The sequence below is a fragment of the Staurois parvus genome, unplaced genomic scaffold (assembly GCF_062004578.1).
Source record: "Staurois parvus isolate SC_StPar_1 unplaced genomic scaffold, SC_StPar_1.0 ptg000056l, whole genome shotgun sequence".
Classification (NCBI taxonomy): Eukaryota; Metazoa; Chordata; class Amphibia; order Anura; family Ranidae; genus Staurois; species Staurois parvus.
In genome coordinates, this window is record NW_028317852.1 from 10988386 (window position 1) to 11012965 (window position 24580).

Here is a 24580-nt window from a genome sequence, read left to right on the forward strand (position 1 = left end):
ATTGGTTCCTGTACTCTGTAGTTTTAAGCTCTGGTAGCATCCCATCATATCTACTTGCCCCATGAGTGATGTTTTCCCCACATGACTTCTACGAGTGGTTGCCCTTCATATGGCCACCCAAATATTTCCTCTTTTCTTTCTCTCTTTTGCTCCTTTCTAATTCCCTGCCTATGTAGAATCCCAGTCTTTCTAATTGCTTCTGTTCATACTGGTACACTAAAAAAATTACATGTGCTTTTTTTCCAGCGTCATCAGTCAATTTTGACCCCATAGACTTCAATGGGAACGTCTGTAAACTTGCGCTACACTTGTTTTCACGCATGTTTGCGCCTGAAGAATACCTCTCTTCCTATAGAACTGCTCTCCTCCCCTTGTCCAGCTCAGGAAGCAAGTTCCTGAAGTTTGATACATGTGCAAAAAAGCCAGTAATATGCCTAAAAAAATGCTTCAAACTCACCAGGAATACGCTCTGATCAGGTGTGAATGCAAACTTATATTTTTAACAATTGTGAATCCATAGATCTACTACACTATAAAAAGTTCACCTACCTACCTGCCTACCTAGATTCACTAACATACACTGTTATTAACCAGCACCATTAAGCTGCCTGCAAATGCTCAATCCAATGCATGTCAGAAAAAGTTTAAAATACAACTCCCATATATATATATATATATATATATATATATATATGTATATACCGTATATATATATATATTTTTTTTGTGACAGAGTGGGTAGGGGTTTGAGCCCATTTTAACTTTATATTTTTGTTTCTGTATCCATTAGTGAGATGCTCCTTTACTTCCTGTGTTGCCACCAAGACAGGAAATGAGTAGAACCACTCAAACGGAGGCACCAAAATAGTCGAACATTGTGTATATTTTCAGGTTTTTATTTTCTTTTGTGTGCTCATTGGGGAATTCCTTTCACTTCTGTGTAGTCAACAGTGAGGTTAAACCTCCCCAGAAGCAAACTAGCAGCACTAAAAACCCGACCTCCTTTTGATCTCCATTCTGACATGCTATGGTTCTATTGCTCAAGGATGAGTCAGACGCTCCCTAGGATCAGTTTGGACATGAAGGTGGTGTAGAGGGGAGATTCAGCACTATTCTAGCTTTCAGAAGTGATCAGGTGACTTTCCATCCCACAAATAATTTTTGCAATAACAATTGAAGCTGTGGGGGAAAAAAAACAACAACTTTTGATCACTACTGAATTTGATTTCAGCCTTTGAATACCATGCCAAAATGGCTGTGGTTATAGCAGTAAAAAAAGCTGGAAAAAATGCTAAACCTACATGAAAACACAGCCTATATAATAAAACAGCCAATTTAATTTTACTGTTTTAAGTAGGAATTAGCGGTGCACCGAAATTAAAATTCTGGTGCCAAAACTGAAAATTCAGGATGCACTTGGCCAAAAACCGAAACCAAAATGGACAGTTTTTTAAAATAAATATATTTTTCAACGACACTTTAAAAATATCTACAGGTTACCAGTGTAAAGTTACAGAGGAGGTCTAGTGTTAGAATTATGCTCTTGTGCTGACATTCATGGCAATATCTCACATGTGTGGTTTGAACACAGTTTACATATGTGGGTGTGGCTTAAGTATGCGTTCACCACTATGCACAAGCACAGGGGGGACAGGGGCACTTTTTTTTTAATTTACCTAATTTTTTTTACACTGTTCCTTTAAAAACAAAATTTTTTCAGCACTTTTATTTCTATCACAAGGAATGCATGCATGCCTTGTGACAGAAATAAGTAGTGACAGGTCCTCTTTATGGAGAGATATGGGGTCAATAAGACCCCACATCTCTCCTCTACAATGTAAAGCATTAGATAAAAAAAAAGCATTGATCTAGTGCTTTAAAAAAAAAAAAGGCCTTGTTTACAAGGCGCCGGAGCTGGAAGTGGCATCGCTCCAGTCCTCCAAGGGCATAGAGATGAGTGGAGGCCATATTTCCTTCACTTATCTCTATGACCAGTGCTGGGATCGTTTATTGAGTTCCCAGGTAAGCCTGAGATCCACCAAGCGATGGTGGGTTGCGGCAAGCAGCGGCGGATGGCAGCAGCGGCGTGGGGCAGGGTTATTTTCGGCACTTGTATCGGTGCTTATTTTCATATTGGCCGAAGCGTTTCAGCTACTGAAATTTTGGTGCATCCCTAGTATCTTATATGAATGTGAAACTGTGGTTCTAGTACAGATAGGTGGACTCATGGCTCTTCTCAGTGGGTTGAGTGGGTGAAGGTGTGCTACCAGTCAATATGCTGCAGTGAGTTGGAGCGAAATGCTCAACAAAAATTGACTGCTATCACAAGGTATAAAAAGGTATAAAACTTGTGCAGTAAGCACTGTGAAAAAATTGTCTATAGCACAGGAATTTATATCAAATTATTTCAAGAAATATTACTGTGTGCTTAAAGGGACACAGAATAGGAACATAACATTGTGGCAGTATTCATTGGTTAATGCACTGTTGACTTGCTATCTGTAATTGAGATGTTACAATTCTGATTATTAGATCTTTACACCTAGAAAGTATGATTAAGTATTTTAATTTAATTTGATCTCAATAATGTTCCAAGACCTCTGTTTACAGTTTGTGAAAGTAGATTAAAAGGTTTCCAGTACATTTGAGATTTATAGGTTTCTTGCATATATTTCCTTTAGCAAAGAGGCATGCTCTATTGCAGTTGTGGTCAGTTAAATTATTATAGAAAACCTTGAGCGTGGCCCCACACATGTCCAGAAGTCCCTTTGAATGCCAGAACATTTCTGACACCCAGTGGTGCCATTCTTCGCTCTACTGACCACCCATGGACACCAGTGCAGACACATGTTTTTTACCTCTGACTGACCAGCTGCATACACTATATTACATACATCTTTCTAACTGCTGCAATCTGTAAGATATGCTATAGGTTACATACACCTGACTCCTGCATACAATACATTGTATGTTATATACTTCTGACCCTGAACTCAATATGCTTTGTTATATGCCACACAGTACTGATCAATGATATTTAATGGTATAAACTCTGAGTCTTTGAATTTCCAATATTTCTGCATAAATATGCTTTATCAGTGTTCTGATTTTCTCAACGTCCTAAAACTAACTCATGAAAACCCAACTAAACAAAGGATTCAGGAGTATTTACTGTATTTGAGGAAATTGATCCAAAGTTATGGTAGATATTTGTGTGTAGCAAAAGTATGGGGATCTGTCCAGATTAAACACAAGTGTCAACATATATTTGTTCACCTGATACAAGAGATTTCATGATCATGGTGTAATAAAAGAGTGAATTTATGGAGCATGACTGCTTTGAGTACAAATGCAGTGACCATACGTAGTGAAATACAGCGACCCATAGCAACTAGTCCTTTTTCTGATTATAGTCAGGAGATAAGACATGATCCCTGTCCATTTGGTTGCTACAGTCTATTTCACAATCTATATGTCATCACTGAACTACCTCATTAAAACTGAACTATAAAACACAGTAGCTTTTTTTTTTTTTTTTTTTGTAGCATATTTCATTATGTGTTGAAAACAAGCAAGGCATCTGCTTCATACCAGTTTGCGTTATTGGGGATAATTTGCTCTCTCTAGTTCAATCATCTAATCATGTAATTCCTATTTTAAATTCATATACATAATTGGGCGTTGAAAGTGAAAAATGCACTTTCATCACCACTTCCTTTACCGGTGGAAAACATACCATTACCATTCAATGGCATCAATGGAGAATAGCTCCATACAAACAATTAAGTGTTAAAAAACATTTATTTTCCTACAAGTTAACATTCATAATAGCCTACAAATATTGCCCTACAATTCAAATAAAAGGTACAACATTATTGTTATCACCAATCTAAAAGGGTATTTCATTTATAAAATTAGTAAAAGAAAAATCAGTACGACACAATACTCTCAATCTTATAGAAGGCAGAGTTTATAAACCCTGGCACATTATTATATTTAAAAAATCCAGCGCATATATTAATGAAGGCCATAAATATGGTCAACTTATGTTTTAATTATTTTAAATTTGCTGGGTAAGTAGAACAGTCCACATATACATATGGATTTCCCCTAGGGTAAGGCCTCTATATCCACAAAGGTTAAAGCAAACATTTCCATAGAATATTGGACATTTGTTATTTCATCCTTGGAGACTGATACTCGGTGCCTATTGGCAGAAGGTAGCTTGTGCCAACAATGTGAAATAAAAAAATAGGATAATAAGAAATATATTAATATAGATGTGAGGAATTACAAGAATCACATCATCTGCTCCATGTTATGATCAATTCCCGGAACTGGTCATGTGGCCTAGTAATCCAAAACACTTGCTTATTCATATAAGATACAAGGTGCTTGGACTGCCCAAGTATCCGAGCACCCAATATTAAGATTCTCAAATTTGATGAATCTGATTTATTTTCCCCCATCAGGTACAATGGGATGTCTAACAAGCTCAACTAATTTCACAGTCAATAGTAAGCAATATTAACATTCATTTGATCCTTTTACAAGGATATAATTTCCCTCAAAATCTACAAAGGATATACTGTATAAGGATAATTCCCAAAATGGAAATTATTGGGGGACATTGTTATCAACAACCTTGTGGGTTTTTGATAACAATGATTATATATCTTTATTTGAATAAATAAGGGCCCTGCTTTTAGGCTTTTAAGAAATTTAACCTACCGTATTTTTTGCTCCATGAGACGCACCTGACCTTAAGACGCACCTAGGTTTTAGAGGCAGAAAAAAAGAAAAAAAATATTCTGAACCAATGGACTGCACACATAGTACAGGAGATGACCAGAGACTGCAGACATAGTACAGGAGATGACCAGAGACTGTGGACATACTACAGGAGATGACCAGAGACTGTGGACACAGTACAGGAGATGACCAGAGACTGCAGACACAGTACAGGAGATGACCAGAGACTGCAGACACAATACAGGAAATGACCAGAGACTGCGGACATAGTACAGGAGATGACCAGAGACTGCTGACATAGTACAAGAGATGACCAGAGACTGCGGACACAGTACAGGAGATGACCAGAGACTGCGGACACAGTACAAGAGATGACCAGAGACTGCGGACACAGTACAGGAGATGACCCAGCTTGTGAGCTCCACCGTATGCATCGCAGTGTAGAAATGATCTTTTTTGATAGATGCTTTTACTGTTCTTATTTCTTGTTTGTAGAGATAATATTTTTTATTTGCAAAGTTTCTTGGTGTCATTTAATAAGTTAATGTATTTAAAAGTTCAGTTAAAAAGTTGTTAGATAATGAATTTATGTGAAATCTTCATTAACCACTTGAGCTCCAGAGGATTTACCCCCCTTAATGACCAGGCCTCTTTTTGCTACTCGGCGCTGCACTAATTCAACTGATAATTGCGTGGTCATGCAATGCTGCACCCAAACGAAATTTACGTCCTTTTTTTCACACAAATAGAGCTTTCTTTCGGTGTAATTTGATCACCTGTGCGCTTTTTATTTTTCACGCTATAAACAAAAAAATGCCAAAAATTTTGAAGAAAAACAATATTTTTTACTTTCAGCTATACAAAATATATAATAAACTCAAAGTTGGTTATAAATTTAGGCCAAAATGTATTCTGTTCCATGTTTTTGGTAAAAAAAATCCCAATAAGTGTATATTGATTGCTTTGTGTGAAAGTTATAACGTCTACAAACTATGGTATAAATACTGCAATTTACGCCATTTTTCTGCTATACAGCGCTGCGCTAGTTTAACAGACAATTGCGCGGTCATGCAATACGGTACATAAATGAAATTTACATATTTTTTTTCCCCACAAATTGAGCTTTCTTTTGGTGGTATTTGATCACCTGTGCGGTTTTTATTTTTTGCGCTATAAAAAAAAAAGGCTGACAATTTTGAGGAAAAAAAAACAATATTTTGTATTGCTATAAAACATGTCCAATAAAAAAAAATGCAAAAATCAAATTTAGTCATAAATTTCTGCCAAAATGCATTCTGCGACGTGTCTTTGCTAAAAAAAAGACCCAATACGTGTAAATTAATTGGTTTACGTAAAAGTTATAGCGTTTACAAATGGCGGGAAAGATACTGGGATTTTTAGGTTTTTTTTAATACTAATAATGGCAGCGATCAGCGAATTATGGCGGCGATCAGGGACTTATGGCAGCGACCAGCGACTTATGGCGGGACTGCGGCGGACATTCTGACATTGGGGGGTACTGACTTGGGGTCACTGACATCCCCAAAAACACTAATACAGTGATCAGTGCAAAAAAAACCCACTAACACTGTACTAATGGCAATGGAGAGGAAGGGGTTAACTTTATTTTGCAGGGAAGAGTTATAGGAGTGAGGGGAGTGTTTTACTAGGGGGCGGGGGTGTGTACTGGACGGGACAAGGCTGATCGAGAAAGAGAAACTGTTCTTTCTCGATCAGCTCATCCTCGAGCTGACAGGGAAGTGACAGACAGCACAGCTACTGCAGCTGTGCTGTCTGTCACTGTTTGCCGCCGATCGCCTGGAAACAGCCGCTAAGGAAGGGCTGTGACCCGGCGACTCACATCTGCGGTGGTGATCCACGGGACAGATAGGGCGGCGGCGCGCCTCGCACGCGCCCCCTATTTGTTTACAAAACACACATTTTAAAACGTGGTTTTGCCTGCGAGTGCCGCCCTGCCACCGTATAGCTACAGTGGCTGGGCGGCATGCGGTTAAACACTGTAAAAAATATTGTATTAAGAATTTCAGTAGAGCTTTATCAGTGTGGATGTGCAATATGTCTTCCCCTAGATTCCTCTTCTATACATACCATAGATGCCAAAAGGGAATATTCTATTAATTACACCTTCTTTACTGTATAACAGCCTAAAACAAGAAATGGGCAAGTGAGCGCTAAAAGTTGCTATAGCCGCTGAACACCAAAAGGTACCAAACAACCTCAGAACAAATATATAAGCAAAGATAAAGTCCACACATAAGTAATTCCTGTCACTGTGTCATGACTAATCGGTAATGATTGTGAGTGCCCAGTCCACAATATCCCAGTGGGTTGAGTGCTGAGAGGTTCATAAAGATCTCTGTGGTAAATTCAAAAAGTAGTGATATCCAAACTGATAAAAGACTGCGCACTCACCAGATGCGCAATCAGTATGCGCATGTAACCCCTCTTAAGGTTTAAATCCAGGAGGGAGGTGCTACAGTGCAGTGGGTCCCGGTGGCCATCTTGGATTATCTGGTCAGTAACTGTTTTTACTCTCATGCTTGCTGGATGAAATAAATCAGTATTTTCAAGCAGCATCACGCTATTGGGCCTCCTTTCTTTCTGGGGCTCCTTGTGAGCTTTCTACCACCCACAGAGTCACGTTTAAGGAGGACAGAGCCATGCTTAATAACTAAGTGAGCTGAGCACGGGAACAGACCAGACCACACTCCAGAGGGAATCCTGGATTTAAACTTTAAGAGGGGTTATCTCTAACATGCGCATACTGATTGTGCATCTGGTGAGCGCGCAGCGCAATATTGTGTACTGGGCACTCACAATCGTTAATGATTAGTCACGACACAGTGACAGGAATTACTTATGTGTAGACTTTATCTTTTGCACTTTATTGTGTTTTGCACCTTAAGTGTGTGATGTACAATTTTATAACAATATATGCACACCGAGACACTTGTTTTTAAGCAATTCAAGCACTTTATTTATGTTTTATACATTATTTATGATCCCCCAGCGCTGCTCCCTTTGCTTATATACTGTATAACAGCCGTCTTTGCTGAGAATCCTCTTTCAGACAGTTCGGTGCCAGAGTTAGTTTATCTAACAATGGAACAAAACCTGTTGGCTTCACAAATATGCACTTCAAAGGATATCTCATTTAGATATGCCATGAAGGTGGCCAGCTGTTCCTGAATACTTAGTTTCCCAGCAAAAAGTCATGAAATGGCTTGCTTAAATTCCATAAAGGGTGTGCCACGATTTGCCTTAAAGGGGTTGGTGTATGCTAAATACAGGGGATTTGGAGTTAGCCAATTATGAAAGGGAATAGACTGGCCAAGCAATCAGAGATACATTATGCAAATTAATGGAAGAGAGGCCTATAACTATGGACACGAGAGAGAGAGAGAGAGAGAGAGAGAGAGAGAGAGAGAGAGAGAGAGAGAGAGAGAGAGAGAGAGAGAGAGAGAGAGAGAGAGGTTCTCTTTGGAACACCAGAGGAAGGGAATGGAACTTTAACGTCCAGTTCCATGGTAATTATGGAATATATCCATTGTATCTAAATGTTTGTCTTATGTCTTTTCTGTCTCACTGTTTGTATTTTGTAATATGTTCAAGCTTTCTTAATACTGTTTCTTTTATGTAACTAGATAGATTGTTTGTGTTAGTTTAAACCTCCATCCTATTCACCAATACATTTTGGTTGCTGTGTTAAACCTTTCACTTCTGGGTAAGAACTTTTCATTTACCAAATCATATCATAGAAATATTATATTTCATAATCTAGAGATTTGGTCAACAAAGTCCACATGCATTTCAGACCCAAACAACCAATTTATGCAGCCCAAAGGCTTTTATAGTACAAAACTTTGTCACACAAACAATAGAACGTTCATACAATATACTGTGCACATCTTGGCCATAGTAATTTAATTCCATGCCTTACTACAGCAATGATTAGTCTTTGAGGAAGCAGATTTTCCATCTCACCTAAATAATCAGCAGAGGATGATTAGGTAGGGTGGTTAGGGGGGTAAACATACCCTTTATCAACACAAACGTTCTCTCTGTACATAATCTTTACTCATGTGTGCACCTATACAGCCTTTTAAATTGTTACCAATCCAACCTCAGTTTGGACAAGTTAGGCAAAAAGACTTTAATCAAAGGTCACTTGTTCAATAGTAGCAGGCAAGCTATAAATGAAACGCAGAAACAATGGGAGAAGTTTAGCGCCAATTTCCTGAGAAAACAGTTTTAAAGTTGAAATGCTGTCTCAATGTTCTAGAAATCTACTGTCATTTTTGATAAAATACTACAAACAGCAGTCTATAGCATTTCTGATGACAGACTTCTGGAAGCTGGTGCAGGCTAATTTAGCCAGAATTCTTACCAGTTTACTACACACCATTGCAATATGAATTAAAATTCAGTGTGTGGTCCAAATGAGTGCAAGGTTATAACACACATATTCAAGCGATTGTAGGTTATTAAGTTAAATAATTGTATAAGCACGACAAGACCAAAACAACACTATACATGAAAAGACAACATCTAGGCTAACTTTTAGGTAAACAGGCTTTTTCTGTTGCAGAGTATGGATTGATAAGTTTGTCTTTATAAATTTGTATTTGTTCATTTTCATACCATCTCCATAAAGGGAAGTGAGCTTTTATTTTGTTTTGATGGCTCATTTCTTTGGAGCAGCTGTGAACTCACAACATAACGTGCTCTAGCTGCTTGAGGTAAGACACTTGGATGTTCCTGTGCTTGGGAAGGTTGCTAATAAATGTACAAGAGAAAAATCAGAGTCTGTTTGTTTTGACATTTGACTGTACTTTTTTAAAACGATGCTCTGAATGTGAAAAAGGACTGAAGAAAAAACATAAACTTAACTGAAATTCTAGGCCTCATGCACTTGAACATACTGATGGTCTTCTAGTGTAAAAGTCTTTCCTCTGCCTGAGAACTCACAGGTGCACTACATAAAGCCACCCATAAAGGGGAATGGCTGTACCCATCCATACCCTTGTAAATACTGATGGCTTCTGCATTTGTATTTACCTGCACATGTGCATCCAACATATTTCTCAAATGCGAAAAAGGGTTGTGCTCAGGGTTATATACCAATGCTGAAGCCATTCACTTGTTTGAGCGGCTGTATATGGCACCTGCAGTTCCCTGGACACTCAGAGCAACTATGCCACCCCTCCCCTCTGTTGCCCATTCAGAGCAGCCTTTGTATTTTGTGAATGTGTTCACATAATGCCATGGCTTCTGTGATTGGGCAGGAGGAGGGGAGGGGTAGGCAAAGCAGCTACATTGACTCTCCTGTTCAGGATGTATAGCTCAGAAGGATCAGCATCTTTCTCCTGGAACTACAGCAATAGCTGTCTTCTGGGCAGTATTATAAAGTTGTCAGAATTCATTCATAGAGATAAGCCCAGGAGATGTCATGGGCTTAATTCATAGTATGCCTTCATTTTTGTTTTGTTTAAAAGGAGCTCAATTCCTGGTTTTTAGCTTTAAAAGACATAGGAGAATAGTAATAATGTCATCATTTTATTCAACACTGGCTTTGAAGTAGGCTAGCTTCTTAGAATTTATATTTTCAAAAGCAAGTCAAGCTTGGAAGAAAGCACACAAAAAATCTATTTGCATCAAGAAGTAAATATAGTCACCAATGGCATCTATTTCTTTTTAACTAGGAACTATATTTGAAGTACAAAATAAGGTGGCTTGTACAAGCGGGAAGGCCGGCCAGTCAGCCATACATGGTCCTAATAACATTAAAGATATAACTAATTTTATTAAGCTGCTAGCATTTAAAAAAAAATGACATATGAACAGAGGGCCCCTCTTAAAAATACAATCTAATTTGGAGCCGCTAGCGGTGGCCTAGGTTAACCTTCTGAAGCCAGAACACAGAAATTTGTCTTCTGTAATTTGTCCTTCCAGGGCTAGGCATGCAAGGTAAGCATTCTGATACCCTCTAATGTTTCAATACAGTTTTACATGTCAACTGCATATTATGTGTATGCCTACTCTTCATGAGTTGATCATTTCATAGTCTTTAACACCCTGAGCTTTTATGCTGCTGCTAAAGCTTGTATATTTATCATTACCTGTGTAACTGTACTGTTTGTTTGTTTGTGTTGTTTTTTTGCCCTTGGTCACCTCAAAATCAGCAAATAAAATCTGAATTAAAAAAAAAAAGATATAACTAATCTGAGGTGATCCAGAATCCAGTGAAAATTAGCACAAGCCTGGAAAGAAACTGCTTGGCAAAAGTCACAAGGGTTTGATACAATAAACAATATTTTGCAAGAAGCACCCAAAACGTTGTGTCAGGTTAAGTTACAGCAGAAACTTGTTTTTTTTTTCAGATGGCATGAATGTTGAGTCATCTCTCTGGCAGTTAAATCTACAGTTGTTCTACACAGTTTTCTTAAGCATAGGTAAACTGCTAAAAACACACAGGATGATGCACTCAGCACTACTGCCTTGTGCAGAGCTATCACATCAAATTGTGAATATGCTTCAGGAGGAGGGAATGATCTCATCAGTGTACTGCTGATCCTGTCGAGCTCCATTCACAGGCAGCAGACAGGCAGGTCACCAAGCTATATTTTTTACCTGCTTTGTGTCCACAATTTGTAGATTAATGTCCTCCTCTACAATGCCCCATGCTTAGGAACATTAATCTACATCTACCATTAAGCTCACTCTTTGCTTGCGAGAATTATGCATTTATAAGGAGATACAAATATAATTTAAAGTGGAACTAAAGGAAAACTAAAAGTGGAACTAAAGGCAAAATTAAAAGACTTGTGAGTGGGTAGGTTAGTTATTGCAAAAGAGACATGTAATGTCAGCTCAGTACCTGCTTCACCGACAAGGTCCCTGTGTGCTAGGATAACTGATTCCTGCCCATGCACAAGAGCCAGGAGTTACGTCATCCCATGCTGGCCAATCAAGATGGCCGAAGACCAGCACCCAGAAAGCCAGGAAGAGGATGCTATCACTGCTGGGACCCCATGTGGATGCTGGAGATGAAGTAAGCATTGTGACTTTTGCTCCACTTTATAGCATAAACATACATTGCTAGTACATAACAGTAGTTCAAAAGGACAGTTATTTCTTAGAGGTCCATTTACACCTTGGCTCCTGGTGTTTTGCTTTAGAGCACATGCAATAATGTGCATTGCTGAGCATGTTAAAAACCAATCATTTATTTTAACAGACTAAACTGTTTAAAAAGAAAAAGCAATGCATTCACGCATGTAACATGTTAAAGTGCACTGCAACACAACAGTGTGAATGAGCCCTATTAATAATGGCATGTCGTAAAAACTAGTTGCTGCTAGATATTAATAATTAATTTCTAACTCCAGTCTAACAGCTAAGACTGAAGTTGGGGGAGGGTCTCAAGCATGTCGATAGTAAGAGGTTTATTATATGATGATGTGACTGTCAAGGTTTATTTGTAAAGCGGAACCTTCTTATCACCTATTATAATACTCTCCCATCTCACTCACCTTCTAGTAGTGGCTGTCTTTCAAGTACAAACCATGATAAGCATATAGGCTGTGCAACATCAAAAAGTCAGCTTCTTATACTAGGAACCAAACTTAGTCCCCCCTTACACGAAGAGTTAAGCTACAAATCTCTAGCTATTTTCCATGTGTAAGCATGCCACAGGCAGTATTCTATGGAATATGCCTTTGGAGATTATTCCAGTGAATTTATGGAATTATTGTATTCAAACATGGGTTCTACATGTTTCATGTATTCTGTTAAAGGTCTCTCAATAACCTAAAAAGTTGAGGTAAAGCATGGATAAGTGGGAATATGTGTTTGCATTCCTTAACCGCAATTCAGTTTTCTGGTTCTGTTTCGGTCTCATAGCTAACAGGACATAATACATATTTCTATATATAGCAGGTGCACATATACTGTATATATTTATATATACATTATATGAAAAAGAAGACAGCAGATACAGTAAAACACCATAGTGGAGATGCAAGAGGAGAGAATTTAGTATAATATGTATAACAAATAACAAAATGTACGGAACATAGAAAACAGCTCCGCAGTGATGAAAAGAGGAAGAAGATTGATATGCCCATGTATTGATGTGTGGAGGAGGCACTGGTATGTGACCACTTACGTATGACTTTAATCTTTTTCTTTTGTTCAAGCAAAGCGATGTCTACACTGTGAAAACACTAACAGGCACCCTCAGCAATGACTTCAGGTTTATTGTGGTAAGCGTTTCATATTGGTAGCATTTGTCAATGGTGCTGTGTATCTAGGAAGATGGCAGAGAAGTGCAATATACGTCTCTAGAGTTTTACTTTAAGTATGCTTACTGAAAGAAACCAGCTAGCCTACCATACCCCAATAAGCAGAAAATATTAATTAATTGTATAACAAGTGTAAATAAAATAACAAAAGTCTGTCATAACAAAATGTTGATGTTTATCGTCATTGTAAATCTGTACTTTGAGAGAGGAACCCATCGAGGTTATGAATTGTCAATATCTTGTTATAACAGCCTTTTTTTTCATTCTATTCAAAATATAACTGTAAATGACAATCATTGATAAGTTGTTTTTTATGAATCATTCCTTATTATTTCCATCTGTTTTGCACTCTTTGGCTGTAAACTTTTCATTTGCCCTGATATTCCCAAACTGGACCTTACATACAGCCTGAATGGCTACTAAAATGTGGGTGGGGATTACTACAACATCATTCTGACTGGGAATTCCCATGATAAGGGTAAGATATTGCAGTTATTTTATTTATCACTTATGGGCGTATCGCCTATTTTACCAGTTCCAGGACAACTGCAGTGTAAATGAATGAGTCACGGCTGCTGACGAATAAAACAATGACTTCTGAAGAAGCATTGAATAATGCTAGATTATCAAATATGATAGGGATGCTGCAGAGCTTGGCCAAACACTTTTTCAATAGGTGAACGGGTACTTTAATTCAAAAATTCAAAGGGAATATTCACTGAGCACAATGAGTAACATTAGAGGGATAGAAATCAGACATAGTAAGTACTTTACATTACATTTCAGGTTGCTCTTATGCTGTTATTCATATATTTTTCTGCAAAGGTTTATATGTTAAATTGAAATAGACAAATGCTAGAGTCCCACAACATTTGTTATACATACAGTATATATATTAGGTTTGCTAGTGGTTTTCTTTCAATATCTGCATTCATGATGAAACCATCTAACATCGTTTCTAGCACAAATTGAATAAAACTTATGGTTTGCTTAGTGAATTTACGGTTTAATCACCAAATACACACCCAATGTCAAACATACCCATATGGTTGTCACTGTATTTATTCCTAGTACACATGATGAGAATATTGGACGAATTATCCGTTTTTTTCTATTTGTTTTTTTGCATGCTAGCTAAAAAATGAATAGGTTACTAAAGTTAAGAAAATTCTCATAAGACAGAATACTAATTTGGAAGTGATGCAATGCATTGTATTGTAATGTATTCTCTCATTTCTGAGCATGCACAATCTTGGTCACTCAATTTTTTTCTAATACTACACTAATTACATGTTTGTAATTCGTTCATTTTGCTATCTTAGGAGAAACATTTTTGCTTGTCCCTTCAGATATTTTTGCATGAACAGTTGTGATCAGCTCTTGAAAGCTCTGTACTAATGATCAGATTACTGGACGATCACTCTGAAAGCTTTTTTTTTTTCATCCAAGTTTCCCATCGTGTGTACTAGGCATTACTGACACCATTCTAACACTATTTAAGATACTGTATATATTTGTTGTGGCCTATTAGTTACATATTTTGAGAACTGCAGAACCATAGCCCTTCCAGAAAAAAACTGAGTTGACATATGGCCAGTCTGGCTGATTCTACATGACTTACAGAGAATTAGTGGAAACATACCTTGAAATAGGGATTGACCATGGTTATAGTCAAAACAAGGTTATGAACAAATAAATGATGACCAAAAGTACAATAAAATTTGTGTTTCCCATTTTTACAGATTTTTTCATTATTAAGTGGACTTATTCACGTTGGAATTGTCTTTTGATTATTTTATTGTCCATTTCACATTATTACTGATTTCGTGCAGCGCAGCACATTTATTCACTTGTATACATTTTCAGATAGTTTTGGTATTCACATTACAGAGCATAACAAAGCTGGCATATTATGATGCATAATTAATTGGAATATTATATAATACTGTAGAATAATAAATAGTTAAAAAAATCCCTACTTGCAGGCAATACAGGGAAATCAAATCCCTCATTTGACTTCCTCTCTTCTGTTAAAGGCAGTAGTTCATTTCTGAATCGCATATACTCAAGTGTACAGGTACTACAGTGAAGCAAGACAGATCTGTAATTCCCTGGTTATATTAATATACCAAAGAGACCCACCCTATCCCTTTTTCCATTTCACCCTTGGATGGGTTACTTTCCGCCACTATTCCCATAGCTAATTCAAACTAATTAAAGTATAAAATAGAAGAATTTGTGTTTCTTGGTTACTCTCCTGCCTACAAACTGAGTTATGTCTCCGTGTTCGCACTCAGTGTGAGCATTCCTCTTTCTGATCAGCTCACTAACCATGGAACTCATTTACTACAGAGTATTGCTACATCGAAAAGACCATGAAATAATGAAGCTTTGAGAAGGGAGAGAAGAATGAAAGAAAAAGACGAGTACTAGGTGTTTCTGCTTTGATTTCAAATTTCACACTTCAACACTTCCAAAAATAGGCAACATAAAAAATTTCACTCCCTTTGTAATTATCCAACTTTGGTTAAATGGATTTTTCCCTTTCCTTTTATAAAAATACATAAGCAATAACCTAGACACTGACTGAGCGGAAAAGTGGTAAACAGAAGGGGGAAAATTAGGTTACACAGAATACACTGTAAATGGAAGACTTAACCCTAAAGTTGCATTTAGATGGCAGATAAGGGCCATATGCCACCAAGAATCAGCTTATTTATGTTGCAGGGAGCACAGGTGATTGCGATCAGCCGTGTCCAGCACTTTGTACAGATCAATGATAGGTTGAAAGGTGAGCTGTTACATGCCATTAGGACCAGACAGTATGGGGGAAATTTATTAAAACTGGTGCACTCAGAATCTGCTGCAGCTGTGCATGGTAGCCAATCAGCTTCCAATTTCAGCTTGTTTAATTAAGCTTTGGCATGGCATTAAAACCTAGAAGCCGATTGGTTTCTATTCAGAGTTGCACCACATTTTGCATGATCCAGCTTTAGTAAATAAACCACTTTGTGTCCAGCCTGTGTCATCTATTCCTAACTGCATCTAACCGCTCTATGTGCATGTCTTTGATTCATAGAGGTTGCTGATCACAAACACCTGTGGTACTCTCCACAGAAATAAGCTAATTCTTGGCAGCAAATGGCCCTTAACCTCTTCCCGTCCAGCCCATGTCGATAAACGGCCGGACAGGAGCGACCGTTTATCAACATGGACCGGAGGGGAGCGCTGCCGATGCGGGTGGACGTTTCTAAATGTCCCCTGCAACTATTGCCTGTGTGCATTCGGCGGAACACTGATCACTGTACAGGACTTCTGTGTGAGGTCCCGATTCATGGGATCACTGAATGGCCAATCAGTGATCACATGAACAGTAGTAAACGAGATGTCACTTCCTGACATCATTGCTTACTGCAAACTGCATTGAATGATCAAAGAGGTCACATGGTACAAGGCTATTCACAACAGCCTTGTACTATGTGACAAGCTGTGACCAATCACAGCTCGCATAGTATTTCTCAATGGCTGCAGGGATGCAGCCAGAGAGAAGGAGAAATTATTGCTTTTACAGCCTTTATGGGTATAAAAGCATTCAGTGTAAAAAAGGAAAATAAAATCTTCACCACACCCCACAAGTAGTAGAGTGTCACTATGGTGACACTGCACTGCTAGGGTGACAGTATGTTAAAAAAAAAAAACATAAATAATAATATAAAAAAATAAAATAAAAATGTACAAATATTTTTTTTTAAATTATAATTTTTGGTTTTAAACTAATTTGGGTTATTTTTTTTTTTTTTACTAAAAAGGATAGATGAATACATTTTGGCCAAGATTTATGAAGAAAGATTATTTATTTGCAAGATTTTATAAGAAAAAAACTTTTTTTAAAAAATTGTTGGACTTTTTCATTTATATAGCAAAAAAATAAAAATCTCAGTGATGAATAAATACCACCAAAATAAAGTTTTATCTGTCTCAAAAAATGCTAAAAAATTCATATGGGTACAGTGTTGTATGACCGCGCAATTGTCATTCAAAGTGTGATAGCACTGAAAGCTGAAAATTGGCCTGGACTGGAAGGGGGTGAAAGTGTCCGGACTTGAAGTGGTTAATGACCATGTGAATGAGCCCTAGATGAAAAGGTATTGTAAATGCATCACACAAAATTTGACTTCAAGGACTCATATCAACAAAGAAAAATTATTAAAATAATATGCCAAAAATAATATTTACATGTTTATGCATATGGTGTTTTGAGTGTACATGCATTCTACTGGCCAGAATATTAATTTATTCTAGCCAGTGGAATACATTTTCTGCTTCAAAGATCATCTTAGAACGTAGCTTTGGTGAATTTTTTTCTTGTTAACGTTCCCCATCAAATACGTCTGTAAACGCTTATGTGTGCATTGCCAACATTGAGGTGATTTACAGGCATTAAAAAAACACTGAACGCCTGTATAAATGGTGTTTTTTTAAGCCCAATGTGCATGAGGCCTTATTATATTGTATCTGTATGGATGGATACTATACAGTAGCATCTGTTTTTATGCTGAGTATATTTGTCAGTGTCTGGCCCTATTCTGTATGTATGGACACTGCAAAGAACACTTGTTCTGTATGTTGGGCTTATTCTTACTATATGATTTTGTTCTCTATGAATGGATAGTGTGGGAAAACAACCAGTTTCAACCCAAATACATTAAAATCTCTATAACATACAGTCAAGCAATATGGCATAATCACACCTGCTCTGCTGCCATGGATCGACAGCCTACATTCCCAGGTAAAACATTTTAAAATATCAGCCACTCAAGAGAGAAAACCCATGTAGTTACTTATCACCCACACCTGGAGATCAAACCGGTATTAAACAAAGGCATCAAAATATGATATATTCCCACAACCTCCACTCCTGTCTTTCAGGTGGCCTTCTAGAATAAAGAAAGTAATTGTCTGCAATAACTTAAAAACCCATCTCAGATAAACACATCTTTCTGCCTACATAAATGGTGTTAGACCTGTAGACCTAGACAAAAAACTGACTATTTGCCTGTACCACAGTCAAAGGTACATATATCATTGTGGAAACGTTTATTTTAGGCCTATATGGTTATATTTGTGCACTGTCCAACCATAGGTCTTTCTGTTAGTAAGACAGGGCATGCACTGCCACCAATTACCTTATTTTTTTCTTTAAATGGTCCATAAATGTTCTCAGTTTAAACATGTGATACATTTTTTTATTGTGAATAAAATATGGATGTATGAGATTTGTAAATCATTGCATTCTTTTTATGAGAGAGAGAGAGAGAGATAGAGAGATGGTCTACATACAAGTGCATTTTTATTCATCACTAAAAGGTGTGGCCTACATTTTTTCTTTCCTACAGCTATCTATGGCTAACATGCTAAAAGCTTCACTGCTAAGAATGTTCAATCATCACAAAATTCTTTATTGAAAATGTATAGAAAGAAAACTATGGAAATATATATCATTCCTGAATTGTGTAGAATTGGCTTTGATTTAGTTTATAGGCATATAACGCTAATGTAACACTAACTTAACCTCTTTGCGCCGAGAGTAAGCAGCCTAAACAAACCTATGCTGAAAGTTTGCATGCTCCTGCATGCTCCCGACACAGTTACAGGCCATGAGGTTCCGGAGTTAAGGGGTTAAAGCATATTCAAACCCAAAAATAATACAGGGTTTCACAACCAGGGTTCCTCCACAGGATGCAAAGGGTTCTTTGAGCAACCTCTAAGATAATTTCCCACTGAAACCAATTATCTTTTTAGCTATCTGTAAGCAGGGAATTCTTCCCAATGACCACAAGTGTAAGGAACAATCTCCCTAGTGACCATCACACTAATGCATCATAAGCTGTAGATATAGTAAGTTTTAGCAGGGGTTCCCTGAAACTGGAAAGTTATTTCAAAGGTTCCTTTGTGTTGCAAAGGTTGAGAAAGGCTGATCTAATGTATTGCAGCTTACGATTCTTAGATGTGGTAGCTGCACCATTTTCTTTTTTCAGGCTTCTCCCTTTATTCTCACTCAATAATGATACTACCAGCAACGCAATTCCTGTCCTATGGTGAAAACGCTCACTTGTACTGTATTTATGGAGGATCAGCATTGTCACCCTAGTACAGGACTTAATTTACAGTATGTACCTCATAGTTCACCAAAAATGTCAGTGCTTATTAAAAGTCAGACACAATTATTTCATGCATTTATAATATGCAAAGAGATCAGCAGGGAGGGCTTATTGTAATTTTTAAGATTTCAATATACTCAGACAGGGAAGTCTTACTTTTGTAATGTAAATGGCAGGTTCCCTCACCTATAATTTAACAGCTAAATACACATGTATTGGCTTTTGGAACCATTTTCATCCCCCATACAGTTTTCAGGTAAGCTAATTAGTAGCTCACAAAGAAGCATATTAATTGCACATATCAACATTTTCACAGAATAACTTATTTAATTACAGTATTACTAAAGGCAATATAACAGAAAAAGAGTTTGTATATAAAGAGTACATGAAAAACTTCTTACATTTAATATGGAAATGTGAAAAGTATCTGCCCAGCTGTGTTAGGCCTGGTTCACACCTATGCGTTTTTTAGTGCTTTATGCATTTTGCAGAAACTCAGTACAGTCCATTTAACATGGTTTTCTATGGGGCATGTTCACATCTATGTGTTTACAGATGATACATTTTTGGAAAGGGTCAGGGACTTTTTTCCTGTTGCAGATTGCAACACACATAGGTGTGAACCAGGTTGCCTTAGGGCAGAGATACATGTCCTGATTCTTCCTGCTATTAAACCTCTTAGCCATACCCCGGCATTAGTGAGCACGTCTCTCTGACCTCTAACCTGCTTACAACGATATAAAATGGGACATAATGACATTATCCTCAGCTTACTACACATAGGTATACTGTTGCCCGACTGCCCGATTAGTCTGATTTGCATTTAGGCTTTCATTATACAGCTGCCAGCAGCCTGAATTACTTTCGTAAATTTGCATGAAATCTGAATTCTAAGAAGCTGCTATGCAAGCTGAACAAACCAAGGCTGCTCTAATCTTTACACTACGAAGTCAATTTGCAAGAGAAAAACGTGCATTAATGTCCCCTGCAGCGAGAAGGGGAAAAAGGTTTAATATCTTTTGCTTTAATTCTGAATTATCATAAGCCCGACACAAACAATTACGAACTGTGGAGAAAAGGCTTCCGTGTTTTGGATACGAGCTGGCTCAAGATGACACCTTGGTAAATGCGATTTGGACAAATTACACAGACCTACATCTAAGTATTTATTTTTACATTTTCCTCCACTTTGTTCAGAGGATTGCCAGAGCTGCCTCTGCTATTGTTACTGAAATCTTTTAGTGTGATTAATAAATTTACACATCAGAATAGAAAAATTGAAGGAAAAGCACCCAATTCCATTATATATATACAGTCATGGCCGAAATTGTTGGCACCCTTGATATTTCTCCAGGAAATCATGTATTTCTCACGAAACGTATTGCATTAACACATGTTTTGCTATACACATGTTTATTCCCTTTGTGTGTATTGGGACAAAACAAAAAAAGGGAGGAAAGAAAGCAAATTCGACATAATGTCACACAAACCTCCAAAAATGGGCTGGACAAAAGTATTGGCACCCTTTCACAACTGCGGATAAATAAGAATGTTACAAGCATGTGATGCTCCTGTAAACTCACCTGGGGCAAGTAACAGGTGTGGGCAATATAGAAATCACACCTGAAAGCAGATAAAAAGGAGAGACGTTCACTTAACCTTTGCATTGTGTGTCTGTCTGTGCCACACTAAGCATGGACAACAGAAAGAGGAGACGAGAACTGTCTGAGGACCTGAGAACCAAAATTGTGGCAAAATATCAACAATCTCAAGGTTACAAGTCCATCTCCAGAGAACTAGATTTGCCTTTGTCCACAGTGCGCAACATTATCAAGAAGTTTGCAACCCATGGCACTGTAGCTAATCTCCCTGGTCGTGGACGGATGAGGAAAATTGATGAAAGATTGCAACGCAGAATAGTCCGGATGGTGGATAAGCAGCCCCAAACATGTTCCAAAGACATTCAAGCTGTCCTGCAGGCTCAGGGAGCATCAGTGTCAGCGCGAACTATCCGTCGACATTTAAATGAAATGAAACGCTATGGCAGGAGACCCAGGAGGACCCCACTGCTGACACAGAGACATAAAAAAGCAAGACTACAGTTTGCCAAAATGTACTTGAGTAAGCCAAAAGCCTTCTGGGAAAACGTCTTGTGGACAGATGAGACCAAGATAGAGCTTTTCGGTAAAGCACATCATTCTACTGTTTACCGAAAACGGAATGAGGCCTACAAAGAACAAAACACAGTACCTACGGTAAAATATGGTGGAGGTTCAATGATGTTTTGGGGTTGTTTTGCTGCCTCTGGCACTGGGTGCCTTGACTGTGTGCAAGGCATCATGAAATCTGAGGATTACCAAAGGATTTTGGGTCGCACTGTAGGGCCCAGTGTCAGAAAGCTGGGTTTGCGTCCAAGATCCTGGGTCTTCCAGCAGGACAATGACCCCAAACATACGTCAAAAAGCACTCAGAAATGGATGGCAAAGAAGCGCTGGAGAGTTCTGAAGTGGCCAGCAATGAGCCCAGATCTAAATCCCATTGAACACCTGTGGAGAGATCTTAAAATTGCTGTTGGGAAAAGGTGTCCTTCCAATAAGAGAGACCTGGAGCTGTTTGCAAAGGAAGAGTGGTCCAAATTTCCGGGTAAGAGGTGTCAGAAGCTTATTGATGGTTATAGGAAGCGACTGATTTCAGTTATGTTTTCCAAAGGGTGTGCAACCAAATATTAAGTTAAGGGTGCCAATACTTTTGTCCAGCCCATTTTTGGGGTTTTGTGTGACATTATGTCATATTTGCTTTTCTGCCTCTGTTTTATATTTGTTCCAATACATACAAAGGGAATAAACATGTGTATAGCAAAACATGTGTTAATGCAATACCTTTTTTGTGTGAAATACTTGATTTTCAGGAAAAAATATCAAGGGTGCCAACAATTTCGGCCATGACTGTATATATATATATATATATATATACACATATATACTGTGTTTCTAGATGCACTGTATTATAAAAAAAACTATTATTTGTTAAAATAATTGCCCTATAATAGGAAGAGGAGCCTGTTAAACATTCTGCTTCTTAAAGTACCAGACAACTACAACCAACAGCAAACATTTATTATATTGCAGCTTACCAATTCTTAGATATGTGATGGCTGCACTAGTTTTCTTTTTTTAGGCTTTTTCTTATTTTCACCTGGTGATCCAGCCAGTATATCTGTTGTTTTTCAAATGACCAAGCTCACTTGCAGATGTAGAAGTAAGAGGCTTGAGACAAACCATTTATCAAGGACAGGGGTACTTACAATCATCAGTTTTTTTGTTGTGTAAAACCTTTATCCCTAAAGGAACAAAACTGTTTTCTGTAAGTGCTTAAAATGTGTTAGGAGGTGTATTACTTGACGCTAGGTGAGAAAAGAGGGGAAAAAGACTAAACAAAAAGAAATGAATGCAGCCACCACATTAATGATTGGCTGCAATGTATTACATTTTTAGTTTTGGGTTTAATACTGCTTTAAAATGAACTTGTGGCAAGCCAATTAATACTCATTGCATAGATAAAATTTACAGTATCCTTAAAGCTGAACATCCTTTTCTTCAGTCTGGCAGAGTGGTACAGGCTTCTCTCCTGTACTACAATTGCTTAGTTGTTTCACTGCACACTGAACTGTTCACAATGTGCATTAAAAGATGCAGTCCGACGTAGCCTGCATTAATTAGCTCTTTCCTGTCCTGCCTGACTGTCTCTGGACCATCCCTTTCATGCATTGGATTTCAGTTCTTTCAATCATGGAGTCTCAGAATTATATGTGGGCATTACTACAAAGTCCTGTTTTTAGGAAGATATATACAGCACTCTGCTGACCCCTTACACAAGCCATGATCTGTGTGCATTGCACAAAGAAGCACAGAGACCCAATGATAATCACTGGGTATAAAATAAAATCTATAATGATAAAAAAAAAGGTTTTATTCCAAAGTTTCATTAAAATGTTGATGTTAACCTGCTCCTAAACTATAGGTAATTAGTAGACTTAATTACAGAGGTTGTTTTTATTGATCAACTCCTGAGTCCAAGAAAAGCAACATATGTTTAAAGTTCAGAGATAAATTGACAGCACCTGGACTTAAGCAGCAACAATACATTTTGTCAAAACAATCAATTATCTCTAACAAAAAAACTGAAGATTTTACTACACAGACTGCACATATAGCAATAGATTAAATGGCAATATTGGTTTGGATAGCCATTGTGACAGCAAATGTGCTTGAAACACAGAGTGAGTTGCAGAACTACAGATCTCTCATTATAAGCAACTATTACTGTGTAACAAGGCATTTTTGTATTTTAATCTGCTATGATTTTCTAAATTGAACATAATACAATGTAAATATCACTAATCATGGCAAGTGTACACCATTTGAAAACAGACTGCCCCCAGAAATGCAATTTCATATTTATTTGACTAAATTGTTTCAGCATTTTTACTCAACAACAAAGTTTGCCAAAAATCTTTTTTTCCAACTTTGGCCCCTTTTACATGGGGTGGAAATTGATCAGCAGGGGATCTGTCCACTGACCAGAGCAGAGCGAGTGGATGGCAGGTCCGTGTCTGCTCAGTTTCTGCCAACTCTGCTCTATGGGCAGCCTGGAATAAATAGACAACACTGTACGTTCACACCTGAGGAAGATCACCTTCTGTTTTTTATTTTTTTTACTGGACCAAATTAGATTAAAGGTAGGTGGGTGTAAACAGACACAGGTCCTTTTACACCCGCCGTCCATACAGGTGAATGAACCATCCAATCAGGTGTGCCTGTAAAACTGACAGGTGAACCTGATCAGACCCTTTGTGTGAAAGGGGCCAAAAGTGGACCTGCACTTTAAAGTGTATCTATAGCCAAAACATATTTCTTTGTTTTTTTAATTCTTGGATAGAGTGGGAAGGATTAAAACCTCAGGCTTTTAATTGTGGTTTGTGTCTCTGCTGGGTAGATTCATGCTCTCTATTTGTCCTGTGATCATTGTCACTGCAACAGAGAGTAAAATCTAAAAATGTACTTATGTTACTGAAACCTGGGGTGAGGAGTCATTTTTTTAGAGACACCTGTTGCAGTGACAACTATCTAAAGGATTACTTACTTACACAGAAATACTTAATGTCAAAGAAATTTCTCCTTACTACTTGTTCTGTCTCCAGGACAGTGAGTGGGGGACATTTTATTTTATTATTTTGTATTACAAGTACCTTTATAGCTCTGTAAATGTACGTAGCACTTTACAGATATTGTACATTCACATCAGTCCCTAACCCTCATGGAGCGTACAATTTAAGGTCCCTTA

At 37.7% G+C, this 24580-nt stretch overlaps 1 protein-coding gene across 1 annotated transcript in view; it reads right to left on the minus strand.

The window, feature by feature from the left end:
- PLXNA2 (plexin A2) overlaps positions 1–24580 on the minus strand; it is a 502290-nt gene that overhangs the window by 261481 nt on the left and 216229 nt on the right. The window lies entirely within an intron of this gene.